General features: G+C 42.9%; 1 protein-coding gene across 1 annotated transcript in view; it reads right to left on the bottom strand.

The window, feature by feature from the left end:
• Positions 1-13,584: 13,584 nt before the first annotated feature.
• LOC136845902 (titin homolog) overlaps positions 13,585-22,093 on the bottom strand; it is a 90,617-nt gene continuing 82,108 nt past the window's right edge. The window contains exon 11 of the mRNA XM_067116391.1: positions 13,585-16,617. The gene's annotated coding sequence lies outside the window, so the exon portion shown is untranslated. The remainder of the gene's footprint in view (positions 16,618-22,093) is intronic.

The following is a 22,093-nucleotide window of genomic DNA, read 5'->3' as shown; positions in this document are numbered from 1 at the left end:
GCGTAAACGTCGAGGTTGTCCCACGGGTGTTGGATCGCATCCTCCATAACGGCCCGTCGTTCTGGCACGACGGAACAGAAGACCTGAAGTTTCCTGTTGTGTCATGTGGCGAACAGATCTATGACTGGACGCCCCCACAGATCGAACAACCTCTCCGCGATGTCTGGGTGAATGGACCACTCTGTCCCTATCACCTGATTCTGGCGGCTGAGCTTGTCTGTCACTACATTCCTCTTGCCTGTAATGTACCTGGCTGACAGCTGTACCGATTGGGCCAGAACCCACTTGTGCACCTGCATTGTCAACTGATGAAGAGGAAGGGACACCAGACTGACCCCCTTGTTTGTTGACATATGCCGCTGCCGTGGTGTTGTCGCTCATCAACACCACAGTGTGTTCCATTACTCAATCCTGAAACTCTTGTAGGGCCAGGAAGGCAGCCTTGAGTCTCAGGATGTTGATGTGAAGTTGCTTGTTGTCTCAGTGCCACACTCCCAGGGTGCAACTCCTCCAGGTGTACGCGCCCATCCTCGGGTCGATCGTCAGAGAGAACAGAAAGCATGTCCAGAGGGGGGAGTATTAAGAGTTCTTGTCGTCCATCCACCAGTCTAGGTCCTCTTCCACTTCCTCCGAAAGAGGGATGAGAAAGGACTGGGGGTCTCGAGACTGGGACCAGTGCTCCTTCAGTCATCACTGCAGTGACCGAAGGTGTAGACGTCCATGAGGGACCAGCTTCTCCAGCGACGACTTGCCATTGCCAAGCTGCTGCCCCTGCCAAGACAGGAACAGCTCTGCTGCCTTCCTGAACCTGCAGATATGAGAGTCCGAGGGGAAGACTTAATACGAAGTCCGGGATGAAATTGAGCATAACTGATCCCCATTCCCTCGAGTGTTTAACATTAAAGGAAAGTCTGTGAAGTTCTCCTGCTCACTTCGCTGATGCCAGGGCAAGCAGGAAGACGGTCTTGATGGTCAGATCCCTGTCTGACGACTCTCGTAAAGGCTCGTACGGTGCACGAGTTAGGTTCCTTAAAACGAGAGTCACATCCCACGCAGGGGGCCTGGGATCCCTGGGTGGGCAAGACCTCTCGAAGCTTCTCATCAGTAGAGAAATCTTGAAAGAAGAGATATCTACCCCCTTCAGCTGCAAGACTATGCTGGGTGCGGCTCTGTAGCCTTTTACAGCTGAAATGGAGAGAAGCTTCTCTTGGTGAAGAAAGATGAGGAAGTCCGCGATCTGCTGAACAGTAGCTCCAACCGGAGAGATACCCCATCTATGACACCAACCACAGAAGGTGGCCCACTTTCCCTGGTATACCACTGCAGAGGACTGCCTGGGGTGTCCAGCCATCTCTGTTGCTGCGTGAAGCGAAAAGCCTCTCACTCGCAGGAGATGCTGGATAACCGCCAGCTGTGAAGACACTGGGACTGCACTGCCTGGTGGTACTGCTCTATGTAGGGTTGACACAGCAGGCTGGGCCAGGGAGGAATCTCTCTCAGTGCCAGGGAAAGAAGAGCTAGCAGGTCGGGATACCAAACAGCCTGGGGCCATTTGGGAGTCACCAGAATCATCCTCAGATTTGGGGTGATCATCACTTGACTGATCACCCTGCGAATCAGACAAAAAGGAGGAAAGGCGTAAACGTCGAGGTTGTCCCACGGGTGTTGGATCGCATCCTCCATAACGGCCCATCATTCTGGCACGACTGAACAGAAGACCTGAAGTTTCCTGTTGTGTCGTGTGGCGAACAGATCTATGACTGGATGCCCCCACAGATCGAACAACCTCTCCGCGATGTCTGGGTGAAGGGACCACTGTGTCCCTATCACCTGATTCTGGCGGCTGAGCTTGTCTGTCACTACATTCCTCTTGCCTGGAGTGTACCTGGCTGACAGCTGTACCGATTGGGCCAGAACCCACTTGTGCACCTGCATTGTCAACTGATGAAGCGGAAGGATCACCAGGCCCCCTTGTTATTTGACATATGCTGCTACCGTGGTGTTGTCACTCATCAACACCACAGAGTGTCCCATTACTTGATCCTGAAACTCTTGTAGGGCCAGGAAGGCAGCCTTGAATTTCAGGATGTTGATGTGAAGTTGCTTGTCATCTCAGTGCCACACTTCCAAAGTTAGCAACTCCTCCAGACGTGCGCCCCATCCCTCGGTCGATGCGTCCGACACAGAAGCATGTTCAGAGGGAGAGTATTAAGAGGTTCTTGTCGTCCATCCACCAGTCTAGGTCCTCTTTCACTTCCTCCGAAAGAGGGATGAGAAATGACTGGTGGGGGTCTCGAGACTGGGACCAGTACTCCTTCAGTCACCACTGCAGTGACCGAAGGTGTAGATGTCCATGAGGGACCAGCTTCTCCAATGACAACTTGCCATTGTCAAGCTGCTGCTCCTGCCAAGACAGGAACAGCTCTGCTGCCTTCCTGAACCTGCTGATACGAGAGTCCTAGGGGAAGACTTGCTATAAGGTCTGGGATGAAATCGAGCGTAACTGATCCCCATCCCCTTGAGTGTTTAACATCAAAGGAAAGTCACGAGTCAGGCTCCTTAGAACGAGAGTCACATCCCACGCAGGGGGCCTGAGATCCCTGGGTGGGCAAGACCTCTTGAAGCTTCCCATCAGTAGAGATGTCTTGAAAGAAGAGATATCTACCCCCTTAAGCTGCGAGACTATGCCGGGTGCGGTTCTGTAGCCTTTTACAGCTGAAAAGGAGAGAAGCTTCTCTTGGTGAAGAAAGACGAGGAAGTCCGCGACCTGCTGAACAGCAGCTCCAACCAGAGAGATACCCCATCTACGACACCAACCACAGAAGGTGGCACACTTTCCCTGGTATACCACTGCAGAGGACTGCCTGGGGTGTCCAGCCATCTCCTATTGCTACGCGACGCGAAAAACCTGTCACTCACAGGAGATGCTAGATAACCGCCAGCTGTGAAGACACAGGGACTGCACTGCCTGGTGGTACTGTTCTATGTGGGGCGAGGGAGGAATCTCTCTCAGTGCCTCGGAAAGAAGAGCTAGCAGGTCGGGATATCAAACAGCCTGGGGCTATTTGAGAGTCACCTATCCTCAGATTCAGGGTGGTCATCACTTGACTGATCACCCTGCGAATCAGACAAAATGGAGGAAAGGCGTAGACATCGAGGTTGTCCCACGGGTGTTGGATCTCGTCCTCACAGCGGCCTATGGTTCTGGCATGACTGAACAGAAGGCCTGAAGTTTCCTGTTGTGTCGTGTGGCGAACAGATCTATGACTGGACGCCCCCACAGATCGAACAACCTCTCCGCGATGTCTGGGTGAAGGGACCACTCTGTCCCTATCACCCGATTCTGGCAGCTGAACTTGTCTGTCACTACATTTCTCTTGCCTGGAATGTACCTGGCTGACAGATCTACCGAGTGGACCAGAACCTACTTGTGCACCTGCATTGTCAACTGATGAAGTGGAAGGGACACCAGGCCCCCTTGTTTTTGACGTATTCCGCTGCCGTGGTGTTGTCGCTCATCAACACCACTGTTATGAATCAAACCTCGGTTAATCAGGTTCCATCATCAATTACAGAGAAATGGACTGGAAAGACTGGCAGAAGCAGAGACAACAACGGGGAAAGGGGAACAACAAAACCAGCAAAATAACCTTAAAACTAGTTTATTTAACATTAAGTAATGTACATATTTACAATTGAGTCAAGTCTGGCGTAAATCAATAAATAAATATACCACATCACACAACCAAAGAGTCAGTCAAATAACAAAGATGTAGCAAAATTAGTTACTTTAAAATAAAACATTACCACACAAGCAAAAAGTAACAAATACCATATAAAAGTGAACAACATTTCAGTTACATCAAACAATAATAAACGACACAGACAGCATAATAATTACTACAAGTGACATCAGTTAACATAAATAATGGTATAACCAAAAATACACAAATATCTGAGAAATCAATAAAGCAGCATAAATAATAATCCGAAGTATCATAAATACCAATTCACTCGTAACAACAATCAATTCATAAATATCTGTAATAATAATTCACAATCCTCCTACATTACAAAACTGAACATCTACCCAGAGATGTCAAGACCACTAACAAGGGTCACAGAGGATGACCATCAAAGGTCATCGAGGATGACCATCAAAGGTCATCGAGGATGACCATCAAAGGTCATCGAGGATGACCATCAAACTACTGCCGTGAAGTCCTCAAAACTGCCCCATGATGGCAAACAGGAACATCTCCACGAAACACAGATGTTCACAGCAGAGTCGATGTGACAGCCAAACTGTTGTCTCAGAGGAATGCCTCCCCTCCACTTATGACTAGAGTTAGCCATCAACTCATCTTCGAACTCGAACGAAGTTCACATCCTCAAATACTGTAGGGGCCAACAGGAAACTACTACCTGCTGTTAAACACGTCCATGCTGCTATGCTATCTGGACCCTGACCCGATGATTACCCAAACTTGACTAACGTTCTGCTGACGAAAGCAACAGATGTAAACTATAAACAAAAAATAAGCACCACCGAGAAAGGAGTGCACTCTCAACAAGGGAACAATCGTTCCATAGACAAAACAAGCACTAAGTCTTACAACCACGGAGTGTCCCATTACTCAATCCTGAAACTCTTGTAGGGCCAGGAAGGTAGCCTCAAGTTTCAGGATGTTGATGTGAAGTTGCTTGTCGTCTCAGTGCCACACTCTTGAAGTTAGCAACTCCTCCAGGTGTGCGCCTCATCCCTCGGTCGATGCGTCCGAGAACAGAAGCATGTCCAGAGGGGGAGTATTAAGAGGTTCTTGTCGTCCATCCATCAGTCTAGGTCCCCTCTCACTTCCTCCAAAAGGGGGATGAAAAAGGACTCGGGGTCTCGAGACTGGGACCAGTACCCTTCAGTCACCACTGCAGCGACCAAAGGTGTAGACGTCCATGAGAGACCAGCTTCTCCAATGATGACAGGTGACCGATGACGACTTGCTATTGCCAAGCTGCTGCTCTGCTGCCTTCCTGAACCTGCTGATACAAGAGTCTGAGGGGAAGACTCTTGCTACTACTGTATCTATCAGCATGCCCAGGCACTTTATCCTCTGCTTGGGGGTGAGATCTGACTTCTCGAGATTTACTACGACCCCTAGATTGTGGCAAAACTCAAGGAGACAATCCCTGTCCTGAAGCAACAGGAAGCGAGAGCTCGTCAAGACCAGCCAATCGTCAAGATACCTCAATAGACGTATCCCATGCGAATCGGCCCAAGCTAACACTAAGGTGAACACTCGCGTGAACACCTGGGGAGTGGTCGAGAGCCCGAAACAGAGTGCCCTGAATTGGAAGACCGTCTCCCCAAGGATAAAGCGAAGGTACTTGCAGGAGGACGGATGGATAGGTATTTGGAAATACACATCCTTCAGATCCACTGTAAGGATGAAGTCGTTCTCCCTCATGGAAGCGAGCAAGGAACGAGTTGTCTCCATTGTGAAACCAGTCTGGTGATCGAATTGGTTCAGGGGAGAGAGGTCTGTGATTGGTCTCCAGCCCCCAAAGCTTTCTCCATGAGAAAGACACGGCTGTAAAAGCCTGGGGACCGATCCGACACGACTTCCACAGCACCCTTGCTCAGCATGGATTGCACTTCTCGCGTGAGTGTGAGATCCTTTGTTGGGCCAGGAATGTAGGTACAGAGACGGACTGGAGAGTTGGTGAGGGGTGGCTGAGACTCAGAGGGGAGTAGATATCCCTCCAGAAGAACATCCACTACCCAGATCTTGGCTCCATATCACTGCCATGTTGCCCAGCGGCTCAATAGGCACGCCACCCCCCTACCATTGGCAGCAGCTGGAAGGGAACGCCGCCCCTAGCGTTTCCCCTCCTTCTTTGCCTTGCCTCCTTTACTGGACTGGAAAGAAGGCTGAATGGGGGGCGGTTGCCCACCCTTCCTGGCAGAAGGAGAAGCCAGGAGGCAGAGGCACTGCGTGCTGGGATGCCGGCACAGGGGTCACCAGGGGACCCAGGTGAGATGAGACGGTCACCAGCATCTTGGCGAAAGCTGTCATTGTCACAGTGCTAGTGGTAGCAGTATCCACGGCGTGGGTTACCATCGGAGTGCCAGTCAGATGGGCAAGGAGACCCTCCAGTGATAGGATGCCAGGGAGACCCAGGTGGTGCCAGGTAGAAGTGAGATCCATAGCCTGCCCCTTGAGAGAAGCCTCTACCACCAAACCTGAAGAAAAAATTGGGTCAATGGAGTGAGTCTCTACTTGCAGGGAGGGGAATTCCCCCTGGGGCGAGGAGAGGCCCCACGAGAGGAGGTTGTCCTGATCACCCCTCAACATCGTTCCACGTCCGACAAAGCAAGCGAAGATGAATCAGCGTCATCTCCCAAAGGAGAAGGGGAAAGCTTGCCGGGAGAAAGAAACAATCCCGAAGGATTAGTTACCAAAGGAGTCATCGGGGATGTATAACCCTCAGAAGACGCCTTGGAACTCTTCCTCCAGTACTGTTTCCCCCCACTCAAACTTCGCCCACTGCTCAGCCAACCAGAGGCAACACTCAGCACAAGTAAATAATCGTGAACACATGCCCCCTGCAAGAGAAGCATAGTCCAGGTCCACATCAATATTAGACCTAAAGCTACTGCACTTCCTGCCAACCCCAGGACACACGCGCTGGGGGAAGGCGGACTTACGGGTTTTATTTCCTTCATGGGCTTGCATATTGAAAACAAACAAAGCAATCACAGCAAGGAAAAAAGAAAAGATCAACAGTAGTCAGGGTAGAGCGAGAAACAGGTTGCATCGCACGACAGCCGTAAGCAAATTGGAATGTTTACATCCAAGCAGGAGGGACTCCTACCTCCCGGACGGTAGTTAACAGCGTAACTACCTTGTTCAAAAGTTCAACGGCCATTTCAAGCTTCACTGAAAGTAATTCCTAATGTAAAGGACCGATAGTTTGTGTATCGTGTCGGAACAATTGTCACTCTAGGTTTACATCATAGAACACGACTAGACTGTAACCATTTTGTTTATATTCATGTTTCAAAAATTATGGAGATTTTACAAAATCAACATTTTCATGTATTAAAAATGGAGCTGACACAGTGAAGGTTAGCCAATAGCAGATTGTCTTTTGTAACAATAGAAACTCCTCCATGGTCACTGACTGCTTTTCTTTGTCATTTTACTTGGATTTGATTTAAATTCTCAAACAGCCACACTTAAAATAGATAAAATGAGATAGCACACTGTATGAGTCTCCAGTTTTGCATATGAATATTTCTTATTGCTTTAATGCATTATTTTTTCGTTTCAAACCAAGACTCATATCTCATCTTTGATGTTAGGTTCCTTTTGGGTCATGGAATCTGTAACATACCTTAAAGGAGCCATTGTACATAATCATGTTGACACTACATAATCGATTCTGAGGGCACATAAAACCGAAAGTTTTGATGTTTTCTTGTAATGAGGAAATTGAAACAAGAGGAAGCACCATGCTTAAAATTCTTGGCTGTAGTCCATGAATTCTGTTTTTAATTTTTTCTACTTCCACTTTTTGTAAGCTATGTTTGGCATGAACTAGCCAGTCAAGCATATGCACAATGCTCAGTTTGCCTCGTTTAGCTGAGGTACTTTGTACGATCCAATTCAGATAGTTTGATCTTTGATCTGCAATTCTTTTTATTTGTACTTTTTCCATTTAGTGCAATTTATCACATGTGGCTGTACAGAAGTTAATATCAGGCATGATGCAGATGGTGCTGCAATGAAGAGCCTTTTTCTCCTGAGTCCTATAACAGAGAACCACGCTGAATCTTCTTACCATGTTTCCACAGACTGGCAGAAGTTCCACATATGCAACCACTCAGTTCCCAAAGTGAGTTGCTTCCCCAGAACATCACATTAAAAGCTCTTCCAACTCCCCACCAAACCACCCGATGTATTGCTATTCTTGAATCACTATGCTTCTAGACAGGATCCCTTGTTTATTCAAAGCCAACGCCACCCTCTAATCTCTTCGTCTGTAGTTTCCTCTTGTTACTTTGGCCCCTCATACTTCTCATGATTCATGTCATCTGGCTCATCTGTTGAGAGTTGCTTTTTCCTTGGACCCTCTGAGCTTGAGCAGCTTCCAAAAAAGCCCCATTCTGACTCCATCACGGATAGTGTGGTATTGGTTAAGGACTCAGATGAGGAAAATACAGGTACTGAGGATGGCCATACTACAAGAAGACACTTCCTAACTGGAAACCCTCCATTGGGTCTGCAACATTTTCAAGATTGAGCATGTGAAGCCTCAGTTGCCACCCTGGAAAATGATGGTCAGAAATCCATCGTAAACCCTCAAACTTTGGCCAAATCAGGTGGCCATCATATGAAGGGCTGCAGTTCCAGCAAGGGTTAAAATTCCCTTTTGGGTGCACCCTATCACCTTGCCCTGCTAGATCGGCATCTTCAGAAATTTTATAGGATTCGTAACTGCTGCTTGTAGGCTTGGTTGCCTCCTTCACTATGACAACTATTACTAAAGATGTCCCAGTCTCCATTTTCCAGGTTAAACCCTCTGGACTACAGAAGGTATAGACATGTGTTTCTGCAGGGGAAATATTGCCATTTGAACTGGCAGGAATGGCTTCTCAGTGGTGCAAGTTCACCTTCAGTGAAATATGTACCTTGGGATTGCCATTTAATCCTTTCCCTTGAATAGGCGTCTGTGCTACTCATTTGTTATGCCTTCTACCTCTAGTAATTGTGGTCATGAAGAGGTGCAGCACGCAGACACTCCTTCAGTCTACATTCCCATCAACTTTGAAATGTCCAAATCTGACGCCATAGATCCTGTGCTTTTCCCAGAGGACTAGGTCAGAGACTTGTTAAAGATACTAAACTCCAATGTCATCAGGGTTGCCTTATCAACTTTGGTACCTCTTCCTAATTTCCATCTTCTTACTCTTAGTCCCTTCTACTGCCAAAGTTCCTCTATCAGACACAATTTTCCTTTGGTTATCATCAGAAACCTTGCTCTAAACCAGAGCAGTTGACTACTCCCCCTCAAATCATTGAGAGACCTCCAAAATGACAAATTTTAACTACAGTGTAATTTGTATTTTTCCTAACATACAAACCTGAGATCTTTACATAGGGGATTTACTTTCAGTGCAAGCTGCAGCCAGCCATTTAACTAAAAACAAGGTGGATATTGATAGTTGGCTACCGATGTTAGGAGAGAAATCCCTGCCATCCAGTTGGTACGCATTCACTTTACCTTTTGGCCCAGGAAGCAGAATGAGGGGTGGCTAGAGGTGGGCCATTTATGTAAAGACCTCAGGTTTTGTATCAAGAAAAATACAAGTTATAAATTGTCATTTGTTCTAAATATCCAAACCAAGGTCTTTACATAGGGAAGACTTACTTCTTGGTGGGAGGATTTTGAGCAAATCTCTGAACTGACTGGGGGCTCTTTACTGATTATGTAGGAACAAAGGAAGGAGACCCATGCCTCTGATCTGTTGAACATGTGTGATGTTCAACTGCCAGACTTCTGGCCCTTTTGAATAAATAGAATGTAATGTTATTGATTTGAAGATAGGCTTGGATTAACCCATATTGTCGGGGGACAGTAAAGCTAAAGATAACTAACAGGTCTGTTCATTGTCAGTCCCTCTCTCCCCTTGCTAGAGAGAGGGTAGGAGGTGCATCTAGTAATCCAAAAAAGAGCTAGATTATAGACAGGATACTCAAGTCATCTAGAACACCAGCATACACCCACCCAGCACGTGACAGCTTGCTAATCATTCCTTAGAAGGGTATGAATGAGAAGGTAGGAGGCCAGTCCCACACACACACCCCTTCTTTTGCAGCCGTACACCTTAGGCAAGATGCCACCTGCCCTTGAGCTGTTGGGCAGCCACCACAGAAAAAGTCCGAAGATCTATGGGCAATGTCCCGAAGGTAAAAAGGAGGTGAATGTGGTCTGTCACGACCACATTCCCATCCTTAGTACCTGTCCAACAGGTTCTTCCAGAATGCTAGGGGCAGACCAATACCCCTGACCTTATGAAATCTTACCTGGAACATATTGTCCACCACATCAGTTGTGGAGTGTCAAAAGAAATGGAGCTCTTGGACACCACTTCTTGGGTGAGCCAGAACTAATAACAAGTTGTCGGCACCTAGTTGGAGGTGAAGGCCTTACGTGGTAGTGCAAAAGGCCTTTGGGTACTTGGTAGCCTTTAGAGTCCTTAGAAATGGAATCAGAAATGGAATCAGGCAGAATGACAGGAAGTCATAAGCCCAAGACTTGAATCATGGATTCTACAGACGTCTCCTAGATGCCAACAGCATCTGGAGTTCCCAGGTCGTCACCTATCCAAGTACTGACTAGCCCCAATGTTGCTAACCGTGGATGTGAGAGAGGTCTCCTAGATGCCAACAGCATCTGGTGTTCCCAGGAGGTTACCTATCCAAGTACTGACCAGACTTAATCGTTAGTAAACTTTGCTGATCGGATGAGGAGCGATCTTTTCAATGTGGTACGGTCGTTGGCTGTTATGCACACGGTCCGGAAAGACAGAGCCAAACATTAAGTTTTGGTGTCGAGATTGAAGGAATAACCTGACCGTCTTCCTAGATCAAATGATCCTTCGGAACGTCAAGGTGTCAGGACCAATTGTTGCTAACACTGACCCTAGTGACCGAACTTCTGTCATACATTCACCTTCCCTGGAATGTATTTGGTTGACTGCTGTGCTGAGTGTGCTACTGCAAACCTGTGCACCTGCATTGTCAGTCGAGATGAAAAGACACTAGCTCCCCCTTGTTGACTATGGAACTACCGTGGTACAGCTCCTTAACAGCACCATGGAATGCATATCCTCAGATCCTGAGGCTTGAAGAGCTAAGATTCAGGATATTGAAGTGCAGATTAGGTCTGGTTAGGCAAGGCTAGGTTGGGTTAAGTACCCTTCCTAGCCCTTTGAAGTGCAGGTGACTGCCTTCTAATTGATGCCATGAGGCACATAGTATCTCCGGAGGAATCGTGTAACGACACTCCAAGGAGATACTCGTCTTCTATCCATTGGGCTAAGTCCTGTCTCACTACTTTGAGGAGGAAGGGAAGGAATGGGGAGACCTTTGTTGAAGACCAGGACCCCTTCAATCTGCACGAAGTGAATTAAGGAGAAACTGCCCATGAAGAACCGGCCTCCCCGGTGACAACAGGTGACCAAGCAGGGCTTGCAACTGCTGAGCTGGTTGTCCCCGCTGAGACAAAGACAACCTTGCTGCTGTATCTGTTAGCCTTGCAGATAATTATTCTTGCTTGGGTGAGAGATTGAACTTCTCTCGAACATGCAACTCTCAGGCTGCAACGAAATCCAAGAAGTCTGTCCTGGTCTAGAGACACTTAAAACATCAGGAGACGTAACTAGTCAAAGCCAAGATGAAGAGTCTAATAAAAACTTGGGAAGAACTCAGAAGCATACAACAGATAGGCATGGAACCGTCTGTTCTGAAGAGGTACAAAGTCTCCCCAGAAATTAAGCCCAACGAAGGAATCGAGTCTGACTTCATGGTTGCAAGTACAGAGCGTTTTCATTTCTGTCTTGAACCAAGGCGGTTAAAACTGGTTGGGGAAGAAAAGATCTATGACTGATTTCTAATTACCCATCACCTTCTCTACAAGAGAGGGATGGTTGTGGAAATCGGGAACCAAATTGTAAATTTTCCAGTGTATTCATACAGTATAACCTTTAACTTTCCTGCAGACGAAACTCCAACAAGCCGGAACGAACTTGTGGACATGGACCGGATGGGTAATGAGGAAGGGTAGGAATTCAAAGGGAAGTTGATATCATACTGAAGGACATCTACTACCCAGATTTCAGTCACTGAAAATTATCCTTAAGTCTAATTGCACTCCCCACCAACAGCTGCATGTGAGGAAGAAAGCAGTCTTAGTATCTTATTCCTACTTCTTAACCTTAATCTCTCGGGAAAGGGAAGGAGTTTGAAAGGGACGCCTTCCATTTCTGTGATCCAAAGGGACATAATTCATTGGCACCTCTCGAGTGTACTGCAAAACTTGATTGTACGATGGCCAGCAGCTAAGACCGATCAGAACGTATCGTTCTGAGAGTGTCTCGAAAAAAGAGGATCGATCCTAGCTCTGACGTTTCTACCTGGCACACTCTTGGTTCCCTGTGTACCCCCATAAATGGATCAGCACTGATGAGTCTTCAACACTTGTTGCAAAACCTTCGAACGACTCCAGTCGACATTACAACCGAGTCATCGATAGGAAAATCTCGTTTGCCAGGAGACTTTTCTTGAAAGGTAGAGTGGAGGCGCTGCCCCCACAGTGCTATGAAAATGCTAATGATCTTGATCATAACCTTGTGAATGTAGGCGGGTGGGGCTGTTACATAAGTCCCACGGATGTCATCCAGCTTTCCACACAGTTGTTGTGGCAGGAAACATTCTCTAAGAGCGATCCATCCACTATGAAACCTTCGCACCAAGGGAAAAAACTCTCAGAAGAGCTGTCTCATTCTTCTCTAAACCTCCATGTGAATGTGGATGGGGATGCTGCCCCGGACATGCCCTGCCGTGGCAACGTTCCTGAGTGGGCACGTGAAGGAATAAAGAAACATCCATATACTTGACACTCACTCAGGCTAAATGGAAGAATATCAAAGTCTATGTCCACAGACAGGGGAGGGAAGAAAACAGCTAAAACAACCAGAGTTGTATCTCAGTCATGCAACAGTTGTAGAAAGGACATGATAGTACAACATCTGCACAATCGTGCATCTTTGTCTGTGGAGAACAAATCTTCGGCTAAGGACATTCAGTAAACTGCAGCACCGTCAAAAAAGTCACGGCCATGCAACGTTGTGGCAAGGGCAAGGCTACATCTGCCTACCCAGGGCCTCTCTCTTCCCCCTCATACAACGTGAAGCAAAAAACCTGGTCGTGCAACATTGCATGACTGCAAATTCTTCCTTCCTTGGAGAGCATATCTTCAGCTTAGACGTCTGGAAAACTGCAGCGGCATCACTGAAAATGGCAACAGAATATAAGGTGTTGCATTATTTTAAAATAGGCAAAATAACTCAAAACAAAAATTGTTAAAAAACAAAAATAATTAAGAATTTTCTTTAAGTCGAATGGCATGCAGCACAAGAAACACGTCTGTCTCAGACACGCCCAAAAGAAGTGGATGTGTACCAACTGGATGGCAGGGATTTCTCTCCTACCATCAGTACCATCTACCAATATCACCTTGGTTTTTAGTCAAATGGCCAGCTCCAGCTTGTGCTGAAAGTAAATCCCCTACGTAAAGACCGAAGGTTTGTATACTTGTAGGAGTAATAGCATTGTTGGTGCAGCTGAAGAGCCACTGAACAATAATACTACTTATGATTAATGAATGAACAAAAAATATTTCAAGTGTTGTAAGAACATTGTATTTCAATACTTTAATGCTTAATATACTAAAGTTCAAAATACTAATTTTTTTCTGTAATCACCAATCTAGCACCATAAAGGGAAATACTAAATGAAAAAATTTTGTTAGTTATATATTTCTCTGGTAAATTTATTATGTATCAGGTACACAAAAGATATGTCATACAATAAAAATGAAATAAAATTACAAAACACAAAATGTATAGTAGTACTTTCAAACAGAAGGCAATAAACGTCGCACTCCTACATGAAATTCACACGTTTTCATTCACAAAAATCTTAACATTAAATTCTATGCTGAGAGATTTTGAAGCATATGCTAAGGAAAGATGCTGTTGTGCCTTACAATCTAAAGTATAGCAAGCCTGCAATCCTTGTTATCAACTAAGCTATCATGAAGGAAAAGATGTCTCAGTAACTCTTCTCTTGAAATACTGCAGTAACAATAAAATTTTAAATTTGTGTTATTCCTAGGTATACAAAACCAGTCTTTTATGTAGGTGTATTTCTCCAGTGCATGCTAGGACATTAGTTGAATTTGATAAGTCATTAACTGATGGTTATTAGGGATGAGAGGGACCCTCCCTCACCTTCCATCACTAGTCACTTTTTCCTTCAGCTGCAGAGGCAAAGCTGGGTGGTTGACGTGAGTTTACTCTATAAAAGGCTATGGTTTGTATGTGTAGGGAAAATACATATTACTCACAAATTTGTTCATTAGTTCCTACACAGATAGATACCATCACCTTTTATATGGGAGACTTACTCCTTGGGTGGGAGGTCATCTCTGATAATGGACTGGAGTTGCAACATACTAAGAAATGTCAGGCTCCCAGTAACAACCCCAAGCAGGGGGTGCAATGACTCCTGAAATCATCTACCCAATCTTGCATACGGGGTGACAAAGTGGCAGGGTCCTGGACCTGGGTAAGCTTCTACTTGAGAGAGATCACTTAAGGGAGGAAAAGCCATCAGAGGGCAATGAAAACCCTCGTAAGGGAATTCAAGAAGTCAAGTAAAAATTCTGGCTAATGCACCTATGCAACCCCCCTTGTTGAAAAGGAGAGCCAAGGGAAGTTGCACCTCATACACTAGGACAAGATTTGGTGCTCAAAGGGATGATAACTGTATCAACCTGACCCAGTTGATATCCTGGCCTTGATGCTGTTCAAGAATGGAATAAGGGAAGAAAGTAAGTCCAGTCACTGCAATCACACCCCCTAAGTGAAAGTACCCATGCTTGCTCGATCATGAGATCAAACAAGCACAGAGCAAGCAAGACAAACAAGACTCCTCTATGGTGATCCCCAAGGATTACACTAGAATTATCTATCAGGATTACATTGGAGTTGTCTAAGTGGGCAGGTATGGAATGGCCCATAAATGACATACCAAAGATGAAACAATTATGCACAGGTGACAGAGAACCCCCACCTCCCTTTAAACAGCTATTTCTCTTCCACTGTGGGTAAAAAAAAGAGGCGGCAGAAGATGGGCTTGATAACAGGGGAGGTGGTGGAAGTACAGTGCTTCCCCTTAATCAGATCTAGCTTCCTACATTGAAGTAGCTGTAATAGTACTTGGAATGAACACAGCCACCAAAGACACAACAAAATATGAGCTTCTAGCAAGCATGTCATATAGCAACAGCAAACTTCACCGGCACCGTAAGTGTAGTGTATGATCGCCCTTCACCTGCAATAACCCTCTCACTCCTCAGAAGGGGTGTAATCAGGGAAGGAGTTGGAAGGACTTTGCTAATGATAGGGATGATGTATGCTAATGCTTGAAGGTTACCTCTTCTACTGAACAGCTTCCAACAGCAACACAGCTAAAACTGAAAGGAAGATTATTTAACAGTGGAGATATATCTAATAATAAAAATGGAGGGGATGAAAGAACTAATCCTTCACACCTCTGACAAACACCATCTCTCTAAGAAAAGAAAGAAAGAAAAAAAAAAAAATCTCAAGCAATATAAGTTAGTGGGAGCACAATGGTATGTCCTCCAATGATGGCTTCCGATGGAAAAGTGACCAGTGATGGAAGGTGAGTGAAAGATATTCCCCTACTCACCTCCCTTAACCACCTTTTAACAACTTTACTACTAATTTCAATGAATTTCTCACCTCACACTCCTATATAAAAGGAAAAGGTTTACATTTCCATAGGAAAAAATAAAAATCATTGGGCTCTTCTTTTACACATACAAATAAAGCAATCCCTGCTTTTTGAAATACTACAGTATATTTTAACTACATTAAAATATACCTGAAAACTAAATTTCTGTAATGCTGGATAAAAATCATTTCAATACTTCACATATATAATACAAAACCAAAATTTGGGGGAATGCTTATGTTCAATACAAATCAATATATACAATTTAAAGCTGTGGAAATGTAAATGTATTATCATTTATCCTGAAAAATGGGGTAGAATGGAACTATTCTTAACAAGAAAGATAATGTAAGGAAGTGAAAAGCAAAATATATATATTTACAATAAAAAAATCTATAGTATCTAATGATAAGAGTATTCATAACAAATAAAATCCAGTCTTTCTTCATACTGAATCAGTACTTGACAGTTTCTTTCTTTAACAAAATGTTTAAACATTACCTATTCTGATGACAGATTACCAAAAACTAAAACACTCAAAAAGTCACTACTCTCTCTCAATAAACAAGAGAGTGATAATCAATTTACATAAATATATAATGGCAAAAAATATAATGGTTTTTCAACTCTTTAAGCTACTTAACACTAATAACTATACAGTAAAAGTATATATTTTTAAAATGTGGATCTGTAATAATACAAAAGGCACAAAACAGCTACGTCATGGAAATCATAATAGCGTACTTCATCCTAAGAGGTAAACAATTCAACAAAATCAGAAAATATCAATGTGTATATTAACCAATTCTACTAGAAACACCTGCTTTATACCCTTTCTGGATATTACAAAATCATTTATTTTCAATACAAGACAACTGGTTAGAAAATAACTTTCACAGTGAAAATATATCCCCTTTAGTAGCAACTTTAATTAATGGTTACTATGAAACTTACTCCAGACATGCCTTGCTTAATCTACGAGAACGACGTGACGGGGTTGCTCTTGGTTTGTCTGAAAAGGAGAAAATATCAAATGAAAAAAAAAAAAAAGTCCCTACCAACATTAACAAAAAAATTCATACATATATATATATTTTACCTCACTGCCTACTTATTGGAGGTGTGCTAACATATTCCTTATAACAACAAAAGACAATAAAGCTCCAACTAGCATTTTCACAAAACCTGCAAGTTCTCTTCACTATACAAACTATCCCCATATTTATTATTGTCAAGTAGTTTAACCCTTTCACTTTCATGGAAAGGTCTCATCCATGATGAAGGACTTACCTCCTAATTCATAATTCTGTTTTAGTTCCATTTAGGCAATTTGTAACAAATATTGCATTTCCCCCATCATTGTAAGGGGTTTTTGTCTATATTTTAGCGACAACTGGCAATATTTGATTGCCAACCTACTGGATAACTTCCGGACAAAGCACATACCTTTAGTAACCATCAAGATGCCATGGAGTAAGGAGCTCTCTCAGTGATAAAGAAATACAGTGACTTTTATTAGGAAATAACAGTGATAACAGTAGACCTGAACTATCAGATAGTTGTGACAATGACAGTAGTGAATACAGTGATGTTTATGATATCAAAGATAGTGACAATCCTGCCTTCGGTAATTTAAAGACTTCAGGCTCTACTGAAGATGATCATGAATCTGAGGTAATGTCAGAGGAGAAAGAGGAGTTCCCAAGCATTAGCAGTGGTGTGAGTACGCAGAGAAAACAGGATACACTTTATGAGGAAGATTCAGTAAGCAAAAATCAGAACTTTGAGACATTGGTGATAAGTCAAATTTTCTTCAGAATGCAAGTCACTGTTTGATTTCTTTTGTAATGTTTTCCCCAAATGAAATTTCTGACTACATGGTTACAGAACCAACAAAAATGCTGAGGAGTTTCTTCACTAAACTCAAGACGAAGAGGCTGGCTTAATGCATAAGTACTTAAAAGGTATGAGGGAAATTAAAGCAAAGTACATAAATTACTTCGAAGCTGACAATATTTCGTATTACCTTAAAAACCATTGTCATCCCCATTGTTAATAAAAATGAGATTTTAATTCTATTTTCATACATAAACCCATTAACATAAATTAGCCTAATACTGTATGCAGTAACTGCCATTTGCTGACCCCAGGAAGAAGAGTCCCTCTTCCACCTGGGTATTCATCAAGATCACTCAGCACCTCTAGTGGTGAAAACTCAAGTCAATTTCTGCAAATCACAGATTCAATTGGCAGGGGCCAGAAGGAAGGTCAGTTTTTTTTTTTAAGTAATGGTTTTATACATATAACTTTTTTCAATAAAACTATTTTTTTTTTTGTTATCCCATTAGTCATAAAATAGCCTTTACTTGTGCAGAATGTATCCATGTGCATGAAACAAAGTGTTTATAAGAAACCATTTCCAGCAGACATTCTTAGCTAAAATTATAAACGTCAAATGAACATGAGATTTAATCTTCAAGTAAAATTACATATTTAATCTTCAAGTCATATTTTATAACAACCATTAATAATTCATTTGATTCTTCTCCAAAAACCAGTCACAGGATAGTTTACTTACCTAGAAAGTACATGAAATAAAACTAAGCATGGCATCCAAGTTTATAGGTATTGTGCAATAGTTGTATATAACAAGTTTGCAAAAAAGATAACAACCACAATTTCCATTCAAATATACATATAACTGAATATATCTAAAAATGAAGTTTTCATAATAAAACTAATATTATAATATACCTGACATAGATTAGCCCAGGTCACCCCTGTGCAGAACTACATCCCCATAGCTTTTGCCACTAGAGTAGGTAATTAACTGTCAAGCGTTACCAACGCTTACACAGAAAAATCTTATCCAAAATGAGTTACCTGAAGTAGTTAGCAACACTGCAAGTCGACGGCGAGGGCGAGATCTAATGCATTTTCACTAATCAAATTGAAGTGGGGAGGAGGGTGGGAATCATTCAGGTGTTCAGGTAAGTATTCAAATATTAGTTTTATTATGTAAAAACTTCATCGTCTGTTTCACTCCTGAACACCTGGATTAGCCCAATTAACAAAATTTTGAGGTGGGATCAATCTAATTAAGCCCGACCTTCCAACAGGAAAGCAGAGTAACTCGTTATTCGCCTACTTTGTGTAAATGAATGTATCCTCACTGGTTTTCCCACTCAGCAGGTGAGGAATAGTTGTAGAGAGAGTACCCCCCGACGTCAGTCATGTCTAGGTACTATCTGGTCGAGCTACCTCTCTCATGTGGTATTCAAACTCCTCATGGACAGTGGCAAATTAAAACCAACCTACCATGTGGCTAATCACAGCCTCCCATGATTAGTGGAGAAACGATGAACCTCATGTGGCCTAATCAAAGCACTCATTTATGGAGGTCTGAGTCGGGCTTCCTCTCATGTGGTATTCAACCTCTGTGGATAGAGTAGCAAAAATAAAAACCAACCTACCATGTGGCTAATCACAGCCTCCATGATTAGTAAGAGAACGATGGGCCTCCCATGTGGCTAATCAAAGCACTCTCATGTATGGAGAGGGTGCGATGAACCTCCCATGTGGCTAATCAATCAAAGCAGAATTAAGAACCTCCCCATGGGCTGTTGCCAGCCTCTCATGTGGAGGGTACAAAGAACCTCCCATGTGGCTATTGCCTCTCATGTATGGAGGAGAAGTTGAGTGTGCAGGATCTTCTGAGTTCTTCACGTCCGTGTCGCCAATGTCTCACGCAGAAGAGGTTGGAAGAAACCAAACCTGTCCACTGGTCTGCCTATCTTCACAGTACTAAAGTCAAACTTAATATTCTCACTATGAACCCCGACTAACAGAGAATCCAAAATTCCAAATTCCTCCAGACTACATTCATTACCTAGAGTTCCCCACCTTTAACATTACTACGTAATTATAAGTAATTATAAGATCGAGTTGGTCGCCGCAAAGGGACCAAGCAAATTTCTTCTCGAAAACTGAACGTCTTTAGGTAAAAGTCGTGAAAACCGACACCGACTTTCAAGTGGCCGCCTCTAAGAACCTCCGCACTAAGAGAGTACCCCCTTAGCTAAATGAATGCACCCACGATAGAAGGGTTAGCTAGCGGCTACACACGGACTAAGAGAATAACTTTCATGTAAAGGAGAACAATGCATCTCCCAAGTGACTATTCAGTCTACCCATAAGAGGGGAATGAGGCAGTGTGCCAAGCCAATGACCCTCCGCCCACACTGCAGGATGCGGCAAAGGCCGAGAAGTATCCCAAGCGAAACAACTAGAAGTCTTTGGACTCTCGTGGGAAACTATCAAAGACTAGGATATTTAAAACAAACTATGTGATTATACTATCATATTTGCTGAGAGCACTCTATCTGGTTAACCTAATAATCACTCCTCGAGAAAGCTAATTAGGCAGCAGATAGGAGAGATTCGCCACTATCGAGTGGGGACAACCCCTTATCTGATACATCTGTGCGAAAAAATAATTAAGTTCAAAAATAGATTTTTATAACGTTCATGTTTATATTTTATGGTGGAATAGTCAGAATAAAGTGCCCTTACGAACAAATGTACTAGTTATTTAACAAAAAAAAAATTCTTTACTTATTTTATATTTTCGTTCGTAACCCAAAAACTATGAAAGTCAGAAGAATGAATTATTTTTATGAAAGCCAACAAAATTCCCTAAATATTGGGAAAACACCAGTTAGTGAAAAATTGATAAGAAGGGTGAGAGAAACAGAGCTTTACTTGACTATGGTGAGAATTATCGCTAGAAAAAATTTTTTTGAAGAGCCCTATCTGGTTATTTTCATAGAAATTACTTTGTAAATATATGAAAATGTAGAGGAAAAGTTGAAGAATAAAGGGAAAGCAAGAAAAATGACCTCATTTTGATAAATTGATCGAAAAAAAAATGTTACCGTTGTCAACATTATCGTTAAGTTCAAAGCTATAACAGTTAGGCGAATGAATTATTTTTATGAAAAAGCCAGCACAATTCTCTAAATATTGACATATAAAAATCTAAGTTTGGTGAAAAAATTGATAGAAAAGGTAAGAAACACGCTCTGCGTATGGTGAACGCATCTTTTGAAGAGCCCTATCTCAGTTATTTTTCATAGAATTACTTTGTAAATATACGAAAATGTAGAGGAAAAGTTGAAGGAATAAAGCCAGTATCATTTTGACGTTATAAGTTGATCAACGAAAAAAGTTACCGTTGTCAACATTATTGTTAAGCTCAAAAACTATAACAGTTAGAATGAATTATTTTTACATGAGAAAGCCAGAAAATTCTCTAAATATCGACATATAAAGGAATGAAAAACAATAAGTCAGTTGGTGAAAAATTGATGAAAATAGGAGTAAGAAACAGGTAGCTGCCCAGCAACTGACCTATTTTTAAGAGCCTAGCTCGGATATTTTCATATAAATTACTTTAATAAATATACAAAAATGTAGAAGAGAATAAAGTGAGAGTCAGAAAAATGGCTTTAAAATGAACAGTTTCATTTTGCGTTATAAGCTGTTCGAAAAAAAAATGTTACTAGAAACATTAGAAAAAGATATAACAGTTAGGTGAATGAATTATTTTTTATGAAAGCCAACAAAATTCTCTAAATATCGATATATGATAATGAAAAATGAGATTCGATTCAGGCCCTGCCTAAAATCCAGCGTCTCTTATGTGATGCACTAACCGTTTCCGCTAGTTTTTCCATAAACTTTGCGGCCTGATGGAAACTGTTCTCGATTGACGTCGCTGCACCACACGTGTTGCAACACAGAGTGTGGCCTGCCAGCCTGCGTGGGTGGGATCAGCTGATGTCATTGTGAGAATTTTACTCGGCATGGACTAGAGGAACTAAAATTTATAGAAAATAAGTGCAAACAAGTGTTTCCAATAATGTAATCCTACCATTTTATAAAATACTAAGATATGTGAAACATTAGGTAGGATCAGCTGATTTCATGCGTGAAATTTGCTATACCAGGGACCATCGCGGTATGAGGACTGCTTGGCGTAATGCCTGAGTTACGGTCCAAGGTGCTATGTACCGAAACCACCAACTGTCAAAATCGAAAAATGTCTAAATTTCACGTATTAAAATTCGTCAGTCAAGAAAGAAGGGGTAGGGGTTTATGCGTAATATTCCAATTGGACAGGAAGGGTTAAAGTGAAGGAAGAAAAAAATGGACCGCCGTGTACACTCCAGGATAGAAGACTCTGAGAAAAGGAAGATGAAGTGGACATACTCCGAATACTTTGAATGAAAAAAATTGCTAAATTATAATGTCACTTCAAATTAAACTGAAGGCATAAACCTCCCCACACGAAAATCGTGAAGTGCCGCAACTGTGTTTGTGTAGTGACTGAACCAGGAACCATTTCTCCAAATAAAGAACCTTGAAACGAACGGAAGGATTCAGAGTGAGACAAAGTGTAAACCTGGGCGGAGTTTATCAACCTTTGA

Source organism: Macrobrachium rosenbergii, chromosome 2 (genome assembly GCF_040412425.1).
Source record: "Macrobrachium rosenbergii isolate ZJJX-2024 chromosome 2, ASM4041242v1, whole genome shotgun sequence".
NCBI classification, from domain to species: domain Eukaryota; kingdom Metazoa; phylum Arthropoda; class Malacostraca; order Decapoda; family Palaemonidae; genus Macrobrachium; species Macrobrachium rosenbergii.
The sequence above is the reverse complement of the archived record's forward strand: the minus strand, read 5'-3'. Positions and strand labels throughout refer to the sequence as shown.